Source organism: Phacochoerus africanus, chromosome 4 (assembly GCF_016906955.1).
Source record: "Phacochoerus africanus isolate WHEZ1 chromosome 4, ROS_Pafr_v1, whole genome shotgun sequence".
NCBI classification, from domain to species: Eukaryota; Metazoa; Chordata; class Mammalia; order Artiodactyla; family Suidae; genus Phacochoerus; species Phacochoerus africanus.
This window is the reverse complement of record NC_062547.1, coordinates 130,075,263-130,081,857: the sequence shown is the minus strand read 5'-3', so window position 1 is coordinate 130,081,857 and position 6,595 is coordinate 130,075,263. Positions and strand designations below refer to the sequence as shown.

General features: G+C 42.2%; 1 pseudogene; it reads right to left on the bottom strand.

Moving 5' to 3' along the window:
• Nucleotides 1–930: 930 nt before the first annotated feature.
• LOC125124719 (60S ribosomal protein L9-like) lies at nucleotides 931–6,126 on the bottom strand (annotated as a pseudogene).
• Between the last annotated feature and the right edge of the window lie 469 nt (nucleotides 6,127–6,595).

The window sequence follows — 6,595 nt, the reverse complement described above, 5'->3', positions numbered from 1 at the left end:
AGCAATTCTCAAGATACCACCCAGGGATGGCTGGAAGTTGGGAATATCTTCCAAGGGGCTGGCAGTCCAGATTCTTGTGTGTTTGGGTTGTTTTAGGGTTTGCAAAAAAAATAGAACTATCACATTAAAAATAAATCATTTCTATCATTGGCGTCCCATCTAAAGGCACCATTGTTTTCATAAATCCAGTTTGGTAATTTGAATAGAATTTGGTTTTTTAATAGCATAAGAGGAAGTAGGAGGAAAGGGAAGGGAGGGAGGAAATGCAGAGATTCCACTAAGAATCTGAGAACCTCCAGGTTCAAGGAGCTGGGTCCAGTGCAAGGAATTAACAGTTGTACAGGACACCACTTTGTGTGCAGTCATGCCCTTGGGGGAATCTGAGTTCTACCATAATTAGTCTTCTGCATTATAAAATAAAATTGCTGGATTTTTTTTTTTTAATTGTGGATCAAGGAGTTCCCGTCATAGCGCAGTAGAAATGAATCTGACTAGGAACCATGAAGTTGTGGGTTCAATCCCTGGCCTTGCTCAGTGGGTTAAGGATCCGGTGTTGCTGTGAGCTGTGGTGTAGGTCGCAGATGTGGCTCAGATCTGGCATTGCTGTGGCTGTGGTGTAGGCTGGCGGCTACAGCTCCGATTAGACCCCCTAGCCTGGAAACCTCCATATGCTGCAGGTGTGGCCCTAAAAAGACAAAAAATAAATAAATAAATAAATAATAATCATGGATCATGATACCGCCAAGTGACCTATCAAGATCTCTCACATGCATGCTCTCTCTCTCTCTCAAGAAAAATTTCCCAATCAATAGAGGGCTTTTATTTCATCTTTAAACTTTCACAAATAGGCTTTAGGAATCATTCAGCAACTTCTCAGTTTCCATAGCTGAACAAGCCTTAAACCTTATCAGCCTGCTGAATTTTCCTTCTTCAGAAACATACACCATCCAAAATTTTTCTGCTATCCTTACTTTTAACTGTTGGGGTGAGTCAAAGCAAGTAAAATTGATATGAGGTCAACATCATTTCCTTCAAGACTTAACTCATCTTTCTGGACTAGAAATACTGAACAAGCAATGCCTTGGCCTCATCCTAATCCTGTGAATGTATTTTTCACCCAACAAATTCGATTTCAACAAGAGTTTCTTTTTACTGAATAACAACATTGATGGGTAAGTGAGAATACACACACTTCGTCCTGTGCTAGAAGCCCAGAATCGCACTCTTGATCACTTTCTATATAAGAACAACAGTTCAAATTGTAGCTAGTTCCTTTCTATTTTCCCACTACTATAGACTGAATGTGTTCTTGCAAATTCCTATGTTGAGACCTGATTCCTGGTGTGGTGATATTTGAAGGTGGGACCTCTGAAGGGTGGAGTCTTCACGAATGGGATGAGTGACTTTATGTCTCTGAACCGGGAAGCCAGGTCCTCATCAGAAACTGAATCTGCCAGCACCTTGATCTTGGACTTTCCAGCCTCCAGGACTGAGGGAAGTAAATTTTTGTTGTTTATAAGCCATCCAATTTGTGGGATTCTGTTACAGCAGCTTGAACTAAGACATTCACCATTCATCAACCTAGATCCTCTTCCGTTTCTTTCCAAGGTGACTGGGTTCTACAAGGATGTAATCAAAGTCCCTCCCCAGGGTTCCTCTGGGGCCTTTCACAATAACTGTGCATCCCTTCAGAGTGACACTGACACTTCCTGGCATGGCGACAGTCTGACTGGCTGAGGGTGGTTGTTACTCTCACAGCAGACATGGCCAAGAGCTCAAAGTTTCTTGATATCGACAGAGGTAGGGGTCTTATCTATGGTATTCTTTCTTTTCTATCATCATAAAATATTACTGTTATTACATAAAAAGATAATTATTGATTAGTTTTCTAGCACCACTGTAACAATGTACCATACACTAGGTGGCTTAGGACAAACAAAACTTACTGTCCACACTTCCAGAAGTCCAAAGTCTGAAGTTAAGGTGTCAACAGAGCCCTGTTCCCCCTGAAACCTGTCAAGGAATCCCTCCTTGCCTCTCCCTAGCTTCTGGTGCCTTACCACCAAACTTTGGTGATCCTTGGCTTACAGCCACATGACTCCAATCTCTGCCTTCACTGTCACACGGAGTTCTTACTGTGTACCACTGTCTCCATGAGACCATCTTCCTATAAGGATACCAGTCACTTTATTTTAACTCATTATATCTGTACTGACCCTATTTCAAATAAACTCACATTCTGAGTTACTAGGGGTTGGGACTTGACTTTGTGAGGAACACAATTCAGCCCATAACAATATCCAAGCAGATGATTTAGGGTTTTTTAAAATGTAAGAAGTCTGACTTTTTACAGAAATCAGTTCATTAAGCTCTGCGTGCCAAGATAACTTTTGATGAAGCTATTTTATTTCTGGTGCTCTTCACCAAAGGGCCAACGGCGAAGTGAATTTCTGCAATCAAAAGAAAACTACTTGCCAAAAAGAATATGCCCTTGGGACTATTCCTCTACAATTTATCTTCTTTTCAGTGAAAGCAAAAAAGAAAACAGAAGGAAACTTCTCTCCTGGTTACTTTTTACCCAATTTTAGTTGGGAGTTTATCTTAAAACTTTGAGTCACGTTGGAGAGGAAAATGTTTTTAGGGAATATGCAAAGTTCCCACTTTATTACTGTGAAACATGAAAATCTAAAAAGACTGAGGAAAAAAAAGCCACCCTAATTTGTGAAAGTTATTTTTATTCCTGTTTGTAGTACTTATGACAACTTGAATCAGAAAAATCTTGATGATATAAAATGTTATTTCTCAAGGTAAAATGACCCCACATTTTTTTCTAGGCTACGGAATGAAATTTTATCCTTCACCCTATCGAACTAAAAAGAGTGTCCCTATCAAGGATCTAATGTCCTAAAACAAAAGAGTGAGAAGTTTAGATTTTTTTTCTTCTTTCATATGCACTTATAGTAAAAATACTTATGATTAAAGATAGAGACATAAATAGGTAGGTAGGGAAAGAGCAAAACTCTAAATAGTATTTCACTTTTGCACTATTACTGTGACAGAGCAAAGCACCATCCACAGAAGCCAAAAAGATAGAGTATCAAAAGCCTCACTGCAAAGAAGGACACTGAAGGCTCTTCCCGGGCCTGGGGATGGAATGTCCTCATCCTCACTGCCCCTGCCCTGGGTGAGTGTGGTCATGTCCATGCTTGCAGTGACAAGTCCAACTCAAACTGCTGTAGGCCAAGACAAGAAAGCTCGTAATGAATTAAACCTGACCGGACAAAGTGGCTCAGCAATGTCCCCAGCATGCAGCTCTCTCACACCTTCTTTTCCCTCTGCTCTCTTTTGTGTTGGCTTGGCTCTCCACCAGGAGACACCTGGCAGGCTGACTCAGCTTCAAGTCCAACAGAAAGAAACACCTTTCCATAGCGCCAAGTGGGATTCCCTGAAACTGACATACTTGTCTATCCTCAACTGTAGCCAACGGAACGAAAGCTTTTATTGGACAGTCTGAGCTCAGAGGCTCCTTCAAAGTGAGGAGGTTGGTTCAGCGATGCGTGAATGTCAAAAGACTGTGTGGGGGAAAGGTCGTGCCCTACACAGAATCAATCAAAGGCTGTTCCTTGGGGCTCAGAGACTGGACAGTGGTGGGGGAAGCGACCAAAATCCATTTCAAATGAGAATAACGAATCCAGAGGAGGAAAGAAGTCTACTTGGGGAAATGAACTGGACCTTAAGTCTCCTCTTTTTGAGGCTGTGATAAACGCATAATTACATTTTACTTTTTCTGTGGTCCATCAGAGGTAGTATATCAAATGATAACTACTCTAATACTATAATGTGGATGAACCTCAAAAACATACAGGCGTTTCCATTGTGGCTCAATAGTAATGAACCCAACTAGGATCCATGAGGACATAGGATCAACCCGTGGCCTCACTCAGTGGGGTATGGATCTGGTACTGTGGCTGTGGCTGGCAGCTGCAGCTCTGATTCCACCCCTAGCCTGGGAACTTCCATGTGCCATGGGTGTGGCCCTCAAAAGACCAAAAAAAAAAAAAAAAAATCATACAGTTGACCCCCCCAGAGTCAAAAATCCATGTATAACTTTAAAGTCAGCCCTCTTTATTCAACTTTATCCATGGTTCCACATCCAGGAATTCAACTAACCATGGACTGTACAGTACTACAGTACATACTAATTGAAAAAAATACATATATAAGTGGACCCGTGCAGTTCAAACCCAGGCTGTTTAAGGGCCAACTGTACTAAATAAAAGAAGCTGAACACAAAAGGTTAGCATTACATGGTTCCTGAAAATTATGAATATCCTGAAAAATGCATCCGCAGAGACAGAAATCAGACTGGTGATTGTCAGGGATGAGTTTAAGAGGGGAGTAGGGAGTGACAATGGGCATGGGTTTGGGTGATGAAAATATGCTGGTACTTGATATAGGTAGTGGTCACGTGACATAGTGAATGTACTCCATGCCCCTGAACTGCATACTTTTTTTTTTTCTTTTTAAGGCCCTACTCACGGCATATGGAAGGTCCCAGGATAGGGGTCAAATCAGAGCTGTAGCTGCCCAACACAGCCACAGCAACGCCAGATCAGAGCTGTGTCTGCAACCTACACCACAGCTCAAGGCAATGCCAGATCCTTAACCCACTCACTGAATGAGACTAGGGATTGAACCCTCATCCGCATGGATCCTAGTCAAGTCATAACCCACTGAGCCACAATGGGAACATCTGAACTGTAAACTTTAAAATGGTTAATTTTCTGTTATGTGAATTTCTCTCCATTTAAAAAAAAAAAAAAAGATTCTAGTCACTGTACAAGACTAATATGGATAGAAACCCTGAGCTTTTCTTTCTTTCCATCTCTCTATTACTCGCTTAAATGCTGTTGGAGGTTCACAAACTCCTATACTTTTTGGCATCTATAACATTCGATCTACACTCTGGAGAAAGTGCCCTTCCTCTCCTCGCTTCTCATCTAAAGTCAGCCATCCAGAAGCTTCCTGGCCATACATTTTAGGTGGCTTTATAGGCCTAGACCTCTGATCACTCACTCACTCCCCCTTCACCTTCCCTGCCTCCAGCAAACAAGGAGCTGGTGTGCTTTGGCCTAGGGCAGAGTTTCCCCCATCTTCTGCCTTCTCTGAGGTGGTACTGTTTTAGGTGCATAAGGATGTAGTTGACATTGCATTGATTAGTTCCATTTTCACATTTTGTAAATTCTAGGGGGAGTTCCCATTGTGGCACAGTGGTTAACGAATCCAACTAGGAACCATGAGGTTGTGGTTCGATCCCTGGCCTTGTTCAGTGGGTTAAGGACCCAGCGTTGCCATGAGCTGTGGTGTAGGTCTCAGATGCGGCTCGGATCTGGCATTGCTGTGCCTCTGGCGCAGACTGGCAGTTACAGCTCCGATTAGACCCCTAGCCTGCGGCTCCAGAAAAAGACAAAAAAAAAAAAACATTCCAGGGAGTCTCCACATATATAGGCCTCACAACAACCTTCCCAGAAATGTTTCCAGCAGAGAGTCCAGGCATTTGAAGGATGGCTTTGGTGGGTTTTGCTAAAGGCTTTATTTCTGCCAGGTGTCACGTCAAAATTTTAGGCTGATGTTTCTAACCTCTGCACAGTTACCAGAAAATTGGTTGGAAACGACAAGAAGCCAAGCAGTTTTAGGAATATTGTGTGAATTGTTATCTGAAACCTACCTGTGAAACTTGAACAGTTCAAACAACGACAAACATAATTGTTTAAGACATTTTAGGGAGAAAAATAAATTGGTACAGTGACAGAACACTGTAAACCAGCTATAATGGAAAAAAAATAAAAATCCAAAAAAATTAAAATTAAAAAAATTATAGTAGGTATACATCTCAGTGAATAAATTCAAGGCTGTCAGAAATAAAACTTTATTCTTCTATAGTAAAACTTAATTTCTATTTAGAAGGCCTAATGCCCACCCCCTGTCCCAGAGAGCAGGAAGTTCTCTTGTCAGTTGGAGACCTTGACCCTTACCCTGGGTTGTGTCCAAGTTCCAGGAGGTTAATGTCATGCCAAGTGTGGGCAACGGAAGCACCTGGTTCTTGGTTGCAGTCCATGCATGCATGGCTGGAACATTCCCTGAACCTGTCTCCTACTTCCTTGCACACAGGTAGATGTTGTTACCATTCTGTGATACCCTGCTCAACTAGGACATGGAAATCTGCAGGAACCAAGCTGTCCATACCCTATAGGCCTAGACTCTGTGAAGACTTTCCTCCTCTGTGGCCTCTGAGGTTTGACACTTCAAGACTATTACAATTATAGGGCCCTTTTAGTCTCAGATTGCTCCCTTTCTGTTCAGGCTTTTACCACCTCCCCAGGACTCTGCTCAGGAAGCAGGTACAGAGACTATCCCTTTGGAATTCACCAAACTCTCTTCTCGCATCGACTTCCCTCGATTTCTCTCCACATATACTCCCAGCCAAGGAGAATCTTCTAGTGGGGAGCCCAGAATTTCCTAGAGGCTTAAATGACTAGGACAAGGAGGGGGAAAATCAATGCATGTTTCAAAAAAAATATATTGTTTGCTCTGT